The following is a 13,190-nucleotide window of genomic DNA, read 5'->3' as shown; positions in this document are numbered from 1 at the left end:
ACAGTAACACACATGATTGAGGACTCTTACATTCTTACTACTTCAACAGAAATACTGACAAATATTGGGGATATTGGGGAGAGTGTTGCTTTCATTATGTTTGCCAACTGTGGCCTAATGAAGAAACATAAACCTCATCCTTTTGGAGCATTTTTAAGGATATTGACTAAACTTGATAAGGTATCTAGAATGCATCTAAACTTGCCTTCTAGATACAAAGAAGAAATTCTTTAATGTTTTGAAGAATTCAAGATGATATGCACGTGGTTAAGGCTTTTGGTTTAATTCCAAGGAAACAAGAAACTTGAGGTGGTCATGGAAGAAGAATTTAAACAAACTGATAGTTGTCTTTAAGTAATCGGAGAATTTCCCTAGAGAGTATGTATTTCCCCAATTACTTCTCTAAAATGTTATTTTCATAGTTACAAAGCACCATGCAAATCTATCCTACTAAATGGATACTAATGATCATTACTATTATTTAAGAGTGTAACAGGTGGAGCTCGGAGCAGTGAGCATTTTCCTTTAATATGCAGTGTACCATAATGTTTTACATGTTCTGAAAATTAAATGGTCAGAATATGCTAATCACAAAATCTAGTACAGAGTGTCTGTCAGATCCATGCTAACGATTGCCTAGCGTGCCCCAAAGACAAAGATGTTACTTTTGCAGTATAAAAATTCGCTGTTATTCTGGAAAAGACCTTGCCCTTGGCTGTTGGATGTCACATGCAGCGTTCGGAATAGGCGCTGTGAGTCCAGGGCAGATACAACACAGGCGGTACCGTATGCTACATTATCTTTACCATTTCTGCCTTGTTGATTCCATTAATACACACAGTTACAAACAGGCAGCGCAGATTTTAAAAGGCGAGTTCACACCTGCAAACTGCTTTTAAAGGGAATCTGAGATACTCTACAAGATGGGTAAGGATATACACTATTTACGTGACAGCCACTGGGGAAAAACGAATGGGGAACATCCTTCAGTTTCTCCCTCAACGGCTGGAAAGAGTCTTCTGAAGGTGACAGGAAGGGAGAGCAAAGTGTATAAATCACCTGTACATCTCCTACATTTTGCTGGAAATTTTTCTTACTCAGAGGAGCACTGTGAGCTGTTTAGTAACTTCCCCTGACGGCCATATAATATGAAATAATTTTTAGTCAAGATAATCATAATGTCTGAAATCTTTCCACTTTCAATTGTTTGGTGATGTACTCCCTTGTTTTTTTAAGCCCTTCATAATACTATACGTATTAACAGTGGAGAGTCCTGTCCAAGTTAATCAATAAGCCACTTCAGTTTTGTGTAAGGAACATAATTGCATTTTTTCTTCAACATGAGAATCTATTTGGCTTCATTTTTTAAATGGTAGATATTTAGAGAACAAAGAGATTTGTCAAGCTGTCTTTTACCCCAGAATTTGTATTTTAGGATCTAGGTTCTTTCCCATCTAATGCCTGTCCAGTTACAGGACTCATAGGTCAGCAATATGAGATCTAATTATGTTAGTAATTGGAGGCATTGTTCAATGAATGGCATCCTGTGATAATCTAAATATACTGCATGTACAGTGAGAAAATTTATCATTCTAAAGGCTTAGAGTCTGAAAGAATTTGTTATTTTTAAAAGTATAAAGTACTGAACATTGGTACATGAGAGTGACGTGCACCTTACAGTTTATTCACACACTAGACCTCCTGCTTGAACAGTCGGTCACCAAGGCTCTGTTAATGCTGCAGGGTTTTAACCACTGCCTGAAATAAAAGCTAGTAATATCCTGTTCATCAAATGTTCTAATAATAATAATTGTGAAAGCGACTCTGCGTCTTTGAGCCTGAGGTTTCTGTCTTTTAGGTGTTTACTGTGTAGTATAATCGTAAAAATGAAAAATATGAAACTATTAGAATAATAGTGACCTTCCAGAGTGAATGACATGCCACACAACAACAGTTTTTTCAATGTGACCAAAGTTTTCTTTTTTTGACAAATGATTAGTCTGTGGTTATCAGATGTTCTGGGATGTAGTGTCTTGATAACATTTTGAAAAAAACCTAGAATACAGATCTAGAATACAGATTTGAAAGAATACAGATCTAGAATAACTTTTATATACCATGGCACCAAAGAAGTACTGATGCCACTTCCATTTAAGAGGAATCAATGTTCCTTTTCAGTGTGATGGCCCAGACTTGATTATTTGTCTGCCATGGCACTACTTAGAGATTCACAGATTTGAAGGCCAGAAGGGACAATTCTATCCATCAAGCCTGTCTTGGGTTACACAGACACATTTTTCATTCAGCAGTTCTGCACCAGGTCCCAAATTCTGATTTAGTTAAACACCACCTATTAGAAAATCATAGAATTGTCTAGGTTGGAAGGGACCTTTAAGATCATCTAGTCCAACCTAACTCTGATAAAAGCCATCACTAAACCATGTCTCTAAGCACTATGTCAACCTGGCTTTTAAATCCCTCCAGGGATGGTGCCTCAACCACTTCCCTGGGCAGCCCTTTCCAAGGCTTAATAACTCTTTCAGTGTAAAATTTTTCCTAATCTCCAATCTGAACCTCCCCTGGTGCAACTTGAGGCTGTTTCCTCTTGTCCCATCGCCTGGGACTTGGGAGAAGAGACCGACCCCCCCTGGCTACACCCTCCTTTCAGGGAGTTGTAGAGAGCAATAAGGTCTCCCCTCAGCCTCCTTTTCTCCAGGCTGAACACCCCCAGCTCCCTCAGCCTCTCCTCATCAGACTTCTTCTCCAGACCCCTCACCAGCTTCGCTGCCCTTTGAACTGATTCACAGAAAGCACAGCATTGCTGTTAGTGAGTCTTTTGGAGTGCTATAAATAAAATGCTATCATCCTAATGTTAAAAAGCGCGACTCATTTCTAACTTTCAGCCACTGGCACCTTTTATATCTCTGTTAAATAATTTCATTTTCCAGACCTTAAATCCTGCAAAGTGGTTTGCAGCTAACTGAACAGATGGTCTCCATATTTCTTTTAAGTTTTGTAAAATTTTGGTGCTAATGTGATGGCTCTGTCTAAAATTTTGTAGCTGCTTCAGAAGCCATATTCCAAAATTTCATCATAAGTGTTAGGGTTCATCACTTGTGTTTAAAGTTCAAATTCATGTTATTTCATATAATTTTGAGGAAGAACATTTTTATGAAGAGCACGGACTATAAGAACTGCATTCACCAGATCAATACAAGTCACTTATTTCCTTTGCTTTATCACTTAGAAAAATAATGCATCTCTTAAAGATGGCACAATTCTGACTAAAGAAAAAGGAATAATTAAATGTAAGGAAGACGTGCAGTGTTCAGTTCTGTTCCCCAGTTTTATTGCTGCCATGCAAAAAGTTTACTACTTATTGTCTTAAATCTGTACCCACGTGTTCAGTCATATGGACAAGAGAAGAGTCTTCTCTTTGGATCGTTGCATACGACTATATAATTACCCACATCTGTTTACAAACTGCTTTACATCCACACAAATCTGTGCCCCTTCTGAAACAGGACAACAACAGCCTCATTCGCTTGTGAGAAATTCACGTGCTAAATATTTACTTGAATTTATTTAGAGTCATAATACTAGGTAAGTGCAAAACCTTAAGAAGAAGTAATATATGAAAGTTACACATGCTGTAAAAATTAATAATCTACTTTAAAAGATTAATTTTTCAGTGTTTCAGTTTTTTAAAACCACATGCTATGAATTAAAAAATACTAATTAAACAAATTAAACCAGAACACTTCAGGAATGTTCTGAAAGCAGGCATATAAAACACTAATCAAATGTAAGAAAGAGTTTAGATACTTTGAGTTTACTGGTTTGTATATATTTTTACCCTAGTAAAGTAAGTCTTCAAGTCTTTTTCAAGTCTTTTTATCAAGAGGGTTAGTATCCTTTGCATACATGTGTCTGAAAATAAGCAAGGAGTTGGTTGAGTTGGCTTGAGAAACCACTCACCAGGCACAAGTGATTCACCATGAGCTGTGTTGTGGGAAATGAAGAAGTAAGAGCATTTTCTTCTCAACCTCAAACTTATTAAATAGTTTGTTGAAACTGTTGGGGTACGTAGAAGAACTGCTGTCACTTCAGAGCAGAGAGCGAACCAAAAATTACATGATTTTCTCAACTGAAATTCACAACTAGTGAATCGATTTCTACTAAAATAAGCCAGTTCTGCATTTCAGAGACAGGGAACTCCACGGGGTAAATCCAGGCAGCAGTTTGCATCAGCAGTACATGAGCTCACTGGTCCAGGGCAGCCCAGTATGAATGAGAGTTTCAGTCACTGATGAAAGGCCATGACCTACACTTCCCTGTCCTTGTAATATTTTAGTAGCCTACACGAAAGCTGTACATATTAAGCTTAATTTTGTTGCTAAGTTCTCTGCCCTGCTTTCAAGACTTCCCTGTGGGTGGAAGCAGCAGAGAGAGGCAGTGGTGGGTCAGAGAGCTGGAGATGGGCAGCGGGGCTGCCGGGTGACTTCCCAAAGGCAAGGGAACATCCAGGGAAATTCCACAAGCAGCACAAAGAGACGGGATGGGAAAAGCACAGAAAAAGGCTGAGCAGAGAGGAAGAGCCTTAGAGCCTTCGGAGTAGAACAAGCCCTTTAGGATCAGGAATGATCTTGAAAACACAGTACATATTGCCAAAATTGTATGTCCCCGCTGGTGAAGAAAAGTGACTGCCTTATCCATATGTCACCCAGGACATTTACTACTTTATTGAGCTCCACACACACGCAAAGGAGCAGCACAGATCTATGATGAGGAAAGGCACAGCAGTCCTGTTGTGTCCTGGGATGCCTTTATTTTGCTGGGAGAGAGACACAACCTTTTGCACTGTGAGCACTCTGGAAAATTGTGACTATTTGGACTGAAGAGCCAGACCCTCAAGTATCTTTTGGCTTTAGATACCTGAAACCCTTTTCAAAAGGCTTCATGAAAAAGGAGGGGAAACACAGCTTTACCAAATAGTAGAATAGCATGGATTTTTTAAATATACATAAGTTACATTCCTGTAAGTGACAGTAGAACCTAGCGTATCAGACACTGCCCTAATCATCTGAGTCAAAAGCTAGAGATGATGTCTTAGCAGAAGTCACAAAGCCTTACACCACAGGTAGATCCTGGTATGTTATTGAGACAGTGCTGTGCTCACAGCTACCTGCAACCAACCCGCTCCAGCACTGGAACAAGCAAGGTCAACCTGGTTGAAGTTCTCTTTTTTAAATGATTTCTATAAAAACATTTAGCCCTAGGGCTTTTAATTTTCTCGGTATATCTACCATATTTCTCAGCTTTTGGTATTAAAGCAGTAATTTTCTTAGTTTTTGAGTGTTCCAAAGTAGACTGTCCAAGAATATATAATTTACAATACATTTCCATTAATAAAACTGTACTGTAGGCAGAAAATAGGTGTGATAGTACTTTTCTTTTAAAACGATACCAGTTCATCACCCTGAGTCATTTTTAGGTTTCTATGGTGAATGTTTTTTCTGCCGAGGAGGCCTGAGAGTTTGCTGGCTGACTGAGTCTTTCCTCCAGCACGTTTTCAGTCCTAACCACTGAGGGACACAGGCGTTAGAAATCCTTTCCAAAAGCAACCTTAACTTTGGGAGGAGAGGGTGAGAACCCTGCTCGGTGTCAGACAGAGTCTGATCCAGAAACTCCACTTCTTTTGATGAGAGTGGTTATAAGACATGGCTGACTGTCATGAGGAGTTGACTGTAGAGTTAATGACTTAGGAGATCTCCTTCCATCCTGCTTTGCTAAAAAGGAGATAAATGGTGCTGCAATGAATTTTGCCCTTTGAAGGTCAGTGTCCACACTGCACATGAAATGAATCCTTGCCAGTCGTGTTTTACAAGAACAATATTAACATTCATGGATGTTTCAGCTTTAACCATGTGATGAGTTTGGTTAATAAAAACGCCGACTCCTTATCTTCTGTGGCTGCTTATTTCACAAAGCAAAGCAGTTTGTTTCTACATGAGCATGGACCTCCTGGACTTCTGTGAACATCTGGGAATGTGGTGACCTGGGGCACTGGAAGCCATTTGCAGCACAATGTCATGTAAGCTCCGTTCAGAGAAGTCTGATCAACTTGATGCTGAAAAGGGCTGCTAAATCGGGTGAACTATGTACACTGGGGCTGTGGATGTTGCTGAAATTGGTGCGGCATTGAAGCGGTGCAGTTTTTGAGAGCTCCATCGTGTTCAAGGCTCAAAGGTCAGATTGAGAGCGCTGCTTTGCAGGACCCCGAACTCCAAAGAAACTCTCAGTCCTATACAGGATTCATTAAGCTCATTAAAATAACACCCAGTCCTAAATGAGCCACAGCTTTACTTCCTCTCTGTTGTGGCCCTTGAAACTCAGAGAGTGTGATTCCCTCACACAATAGCAGTGAGAAGCCACAGATCGAAAGCAGCTGCCACCACGTTTGCGAAGGGGAACGTGCTCCTGACAGGCTGCAGTTCCTGTCCCAGAAATGCTGCAGCTACTGCTTTACCCCATTCAGAGAGGTCTCTGTTTGAGTCAGAGGTTCAAGTCACCTTCTCAGAAACGGAGCCGAAGACTAGTCACTTCAAAAGAATAGAAAAAAAAAAAAGATACCCTGACTGTAAACCAGGTTGGGTTCATCCTCTGCCTCCCTCAGTTCCACTCTATCTGTCACCACAAAGCCCTGTTACGCTGCTGGATAATCAGAGAGGGAATGAATAGGTAGGTCTTGCTATCAGTTCTTCTGCGAGATCTAAGGCTTATCATGCCGTTCCTCTGCTAACCCCGAGGCTTACTACTCAAGCACTTTCCAAATCTTGAATAAGTGATATATCAAATACTAAATATCTGTAGGCAATCCCCAGATATCCCCTCGATGCCTGTAAAAGCGTATGCATTTAAATACACATCCAAAACACACCTTGGCAATTCTCAGGACTAAGCAACATCCTCACTGCGTAACCCCGTGCTTTGAAATACCAACTGCCACCAGACCGTGGCTTTTGATTACGGGAGATGCTTGGGAGCTTGGAATGGGTGCCTTTTGGTGGCCAAGGGAGCAACAGCAGCTGGACATGGAGTAAGAAAGATGTTGAGGGAACGTTCTGTTAGAGCTGTTCTGAGCTGCACAAAAATCTAGAATGAATAAAGGAATCTAGAAATTTTACAGAAGTTCAAGCAGAAATTGTTTCAGTCACCTAAGGAATTCTGCCTTGTGGCTTGGGGCATTAAAGAATGTTGTCCTTGGTTTGCAAACTGTACGCTGGACACCTATCTTGGACTGTAGAAAATCAAGGGGTGTATTCTCTAAGATGCAGATGCTAATGCAGATTCCATATCCAAAATAAAAGAGCAGCTTAGATATCTTAATTAATCAGTAACCAAGACTTTTTTTCCCCCTGTATACTAAACAGGCTACAAGAGCAGCAGTTAATAGCAGGGGAGGAAAACTGTATCATCCACGGTGCACACAGAAGGTCCAGTTGATGTTAAAAGGAGACCTGCCTTTGTCTTCTGAACGCGGCGGGTTGTCAGTGGTATCTGATATGAGTGCATGAAGCATAAAAAATACCAGCAGCAGAGTTGCAGAACAATTCAAATCCCAGCCCGCAGCAGGTTGTCAATAAGTGGTAACCAGGCACACGCTGCAATATTTGATACCACTTCTAAGGGCGAGGAACACGGTATCACTGGCACTCACTACGAATACCAGAAGCAATGTCATGTCAGAAAGCCAAAGCGTAGGATGGTCAAACCATGCAGGAAAAAGATCTGGTGTCCTTTGTGGGGCTCATGACAAAGCCAGGGGAGGTGTTCTTCAACTGGGAGGAAGAGCAGTCTTCCATCAATTCTTCTCGCAATTCCTTGAAGCTTTCTGAGGCAGCAGGAACAACAGTTCACACAAGATTATGAACCACACCAGGCAGTCCACGTGCTGAGCCACGCTGGTCTTCAATGAAGGTGCATTCAGTGTAATGAAAGACTGATAAGAATAATAATCCAAAGTGTGTCTTCCTTGGAGCTTGGAATTTTTGTTATCTTGATCCATTTGATAAATGCCACGCAACACGCTGTTTGCATAGGCCTTAGTCAGCAGGGAGAGATGACAAGGCCACCTTGGCACTCCTGCTCTAATCTGTCACCTGATGCAGGTGCATGGCCATGCAAGGAAAGGCAGTGGTGAGAAGGCAGCAGGGAAGAGGGCAGGAGGGCAGTGGATGAAACTCCTTCCAGCGGCCTCCAAACGGTCTTTGAGGACATGGGACAGGTGGAGCACTCTGATACTCCTTAGGTGCCGTCAGGTCCCACCGCGGCCTCTGATGGTGAATTTATACTTCAAGCTTCTTAAAGGTACTAACACATCAGTACTATGGACAAAACAGCAGGTTCCAAACCCAAGGGAAGTCAGAGGAAGGAGCTGATCCGTATCACTTGGGCTCTGAAGGCATCGCTCAGCCCTGTGGTGCCCAACAACTTTGAGACACCCATGATTCCCAGTTAATTGAGGATTGCCATTCTTGACACCAAGAGGCAAATAAAACGCGGCAGTGAGAAGGCTATAAAATCTGGCCAAGGGCCCCACCCTTTATATTTTATTAAGAAACACGAGTGTTTCTGTGGGTGTAAAGTAAAAGGGCCGCTATTTCCCTGGTATGTATAAAAATACATTATCAAATACAGCTTTTTCTGGGGTTTCTGTTGCATCTACTGCATCATCAGTGCACACCTGATGATGGCTTTGATTCTACCTAAGACATTATCAGCCCATAAAGGTAACTAATGGGAATATTCAGTGTTACGAAGTTTTGGAGTCTGAATTATCAACTTGTAATTCAATTGCGTGTTTCACACTTTGCTTTTATATATAAAGACAGAAAAGCAGTCATTTTGCATTTCCACTGTAAAAACTTAATTTTCTTTTTTTTAAATAATTCACCTCTGCTGCTGCCAAAGAGCTGAAGCTGGTACCTATTGCTTCTTACAGTTTCCTGTTACTTTTATCACTGTTTCCATACTATGGTGTATTTTGCTGACTATGCAAATACTGTATACTATTATGTATTAATCTGCAGCATATAGGAGTATCAGGTATATAACAGTGACTACTTGGAAAAAACATCGTTAAATTCCTCATCACCTCCACCATCTCCTGTTCTGACTGTTACAGTACATCGGTTCTGACATTTCAGCATAGAAGAAAACTATGAACCAGCAGTAATGTTTAATTACACAAGAGTAGAAGCTGCTTTTCAACTATTCATATTTTTGGATTGTGAAAAGCTTGAGTCTGTGCACCCAGACTCTATCACAGTCTCGCTTCCAGTTACTGCAGTCAAATCACAAAGTTGTAATTGCCCCTCATCAGCCAGTATTTATTCCTTCAAGAACATCCAGGTTATTTCCCCTGCAATCATGTGAATTTTTAGTACATAAATGTAGTTTTCCCTAGAATTCCTACTACTTAATTTGGGATCCAAATAGTCTCCATCCTCCTCCCTGTGTGGATTTTGATACTTGAGTCATATTCCTATTTAATTTGAAGCCACACTGTTGTGTTGTACCATTGTGAGACCTAAAAGGTTGCTACTTCCTCTGAGCTAAGTTCAACCCCTTCTCATCAAAGAAGGTTCTCTCATGCTGTGTCATCCTAAATTCATGCATTCCTGTTTGCACTGGAGTCTGCTATTCCTCCCTTACATTACTTAATTACCAAAAAATTTTGTGATCAACATCTTTGCAGTCCAAGAATCTCAGAATCCATTCCTGAGCCCGGTAACCATTACTGTGTATTTCCTTTCCACGTGACCCATATTGAGCAGGAATTCCCCAGCACTTTTCCTGTCAGATTTCCTGTGCTAAAACACCTGAAACCTATCGCAAAAAAAGATTTCTGCCAGACAAATTCATCAGGTGCATTAACGTGATAATGTGATTTTATAATTAGCAAAACAGTCCCTTCTCCAAAAAAGGAAATGATTTAATGGCTTCAAAAATATTATTAGAGCAAATTGCAACTGCGTAACATTGAAATGAAAGTCCATCAGCACAGTCAAACAGATTTTACAAAGTAGTCTTTTAAAAACCTATGTAATGTCAGACTTTATTTTGTAATATCTCCCTTATTACTGGGACTAATAAGCTACATAAGCAAAGCTCTCTCCTCCGGGAACAGTTTACATCATCACTGCCCATGAATAAGCTACATAAGCAAAGCTCTCTCCTCTGTAGTGAGCCTAACACCCAGGAACAGTTTACATCATCACTGCCCAAGGCAGTGACTGCAAAGTGATGGCAAAAAAAAAGGTAATTTTGTATCTGTGAAAGAATTTTGCAAGTTGAAGTGCTCAGTTAAAAATTAGACTGTTTATATTTCAGTATATTAATAATCACCATTTCTGGAAAAAACCCCACACAATAGCAACTTGATGAGTTTGTTAAAATTTAGTAGCTTTTTAATGTATACTCAGGTAAGTCCTTTAAAGATTGATAAATGTGTATTAATAACCCTGTAGAGCAATAAGGAAGGCTACTAAGACCATCCAAAAATGTAAATACAGAAAAGTTGTGGATAAACCCTTTTAGATGCTGAAATGCTCTTCCCATAGAAGCAGGAGAAAGCTGGTTCTGGTCATTAGAAACATTTTATTACGTTAATATAACTTTCTAATACTACTGAGTTGACCATTTGCCTCAGTCCAAGCCTTCACTCAAATGTTTACTAGTTTATCCCTCTCTTTTACCCCAGTTACTAGCCAGAGCCATGGCAATGAGCCCAAACGTCATTTTTATTATGTGTGTTTGATTCCATGTTACTCCTCCCTTCTTCTGCTCTTCTGGTTGCTTCTACCTCTGGTGCATCTTGTTGGAGGTCTGGACTGTGAGGTGTCTAAAGCAGAAACAGACTTTTTCTGTGTCGGAAACTGAACCCACTCTTCTGATTTGTCCTTTGCAAGGACACTAATTGACAATGATTAGCAATTAGAATACCAAAATACAACTTGTAAGGCAAGTATGTTTGTGATCTCTGCAGAGCGTATCAACATCTTAGTCAATACCTATGTTTGTTTAATGACAGTAGTAAGTACAAAACTAAGAACTGCCATATGGGGTCAGGCTAAAGGTCCATGTCGCTCAACGTGTTGTATATTCTAATAGAAATTAGCACCGGATGCTCAGGAAACGGCATCTGTAGAGTAAGTGCTGCTCTGGCTCGACTCTCCTACTTCTCCTAGATTCTGGAGATTTTTTTTTTGTGTGTGTGCTGAAAGGCATAAAGGGATCTATCCTCCAAGAAGCTGTTCTTCGAAACCATTTAGAGTTCCGACTTCTACAACATCCCATGGCAATGAGTTCCAAGATTTAAATACTGTGAAGAAGTACCTCCTCTGTCTGTTATTTGCCTAATCCTTTCATTTGCTGGGTGCCTTTTCTTGTGCAATGAGAAATAGCGTTTATCACTGGATTAACTAATTGTCCCCTTCTCCATAGCATTCATATCTTCCTTGATTAATTCTTCTGGGTGCACAGACTCAAGTGCTTCTTAGTTCTTCTGCTGGCCAGAAAGCTGTTGTAAGGTCTTGTCATCAACAGCTGTTCCGTACCGTGCAACACCCTGGTGGCCCTTCTCTGCATTATTTCTAGTTCTGTGGTCTTCTTGGAGTGGGTGCAGGACTGTAGATGTGGCAGCACAATGGTATCACCCAGTGACATGACGGTGATCGTCTTCCATTTCGTTCTCAATTGCATTTTTTAATAACATCCAAAATTCTCTTTGCTTGAGGTTTCTCTCTGATAAGCAGTAGTCTGGTCCCATGGACCGGACACCCATTAGGAGCTACAACACATTTTCTGCTTTAGTTTCAAGTGAAGGGAGGGTGGTCGCTGCTCTCCACAAGAATTCCATGTTGCAAACGGTGGTTGGTAAATGGGGATCACAGGGAGATTCACTTAAAAAGCATGCACCTGATCCAAATTAAAATACAAATGTAGACACACCCAAAAGCTTTCCACAATGATTCCAAGATCTCTCCTGAATTGTAACAGCTTCTTCAGGGCTCATTGTTATGCATGTATAGTCAGGATTATCTTTCCTTTGATCATTACCTTGCATTTATAAACACTGTATTTCAGCTGCTCTCATCCAGCTCTTCATTGTCAACCTTTCTCTTGACAATGCTAACAATAATCTATAAATTATCAGCAGGGAGTGCAATTCTTTTCAAATAAGTGATGATTCTGTTGTAGGACCCAGGTCCCAGTACTGATATTTGGACACTCCACCATGACTGCCCTTCATTGCTTCCTCTCTGTGAACCAGGTAGGCTAAGAGGTGTGTGTGCTGAAAGGCATAAAGGGATCTATCCTCCAAGAAGCTGTTCTTCGAAACCATTTAGAGTTCCGACTTCTACAACATCCCATGGCAATGAGTTCCAAGATTTAAATACTGTGAAGAAGTACCTCCTCTGTCTGTTATTTGCCTAATCCTTTCATTTGCTGGGTGCCTTTTCTTGTGCAATGAGAAATAGCGTTTATCACTGGATTAACTAATTGTCCCCTTCTCCATAGCATTCATATCTTCCTTGATTAATTCTTCTGGGTGCACAGACTCAAGTGCTTCTTAGTTCTTCTGCTGGCCAGAAAGCTGTTGTAAGGTCTTGTCATCAACAGCTGTTCCGTACCGTGCAACACCCTGGTGGCCCTTCTCTGCATTATTTCTAGTTCTGTGGTCTTCTTGGAGTGGGTGCAGGACTGTAGATGTGGCAGCACAATGGTATCACCCAGTGACATGACGGTGATCGTCTTCCATTTCGTTCTCAATTGCATTTTTTAATAACATCCAAAATTCTCTTTGCTTGAGGTTTCTCTCTGATAAGCAGTAGTCTGGTCCCATGGACCGGACACCCATTAGGAGCTACAACACATTTTCTGCTTTAGTTTCAAGTGAAGGGAGGGTGGTCGCTGCTCTCCACAAGAATTCCATGTTGCAAACGGTGGTTGGTAAATGGGGATCACAGGGAGATTCACTTAAAAAGCATGCACCTGATCCAAATTAAAATACAAATGTAGACACACCCAAAAGCTTTCCACAATGATTCCAAGATCTCTCCTGAATTGTAACAGCTTCTTCAGGGCTCATTGTTATGCATGTATAGTCAGGATTATCTTTCCTT

The sequence above is a fragment of the Calidris pugnax genome, unplaced genomic scaffold (genome assembly GCF_001431845.1).
Source record: "Calidris pugnax isolate Ruff unplaced genomic scaffold, ASM143184v1 scaffold28, whole genome shotgun sequence".
Classification (NCBI taxonomy): Eukaryota; Metazoa; Chordata; class Aves; order Charadriiformes; family Scolopacidae; genus Calidris; species Calidris pugnax.
Note: the sequence above shows the minus strand (reverse complement) of the source record.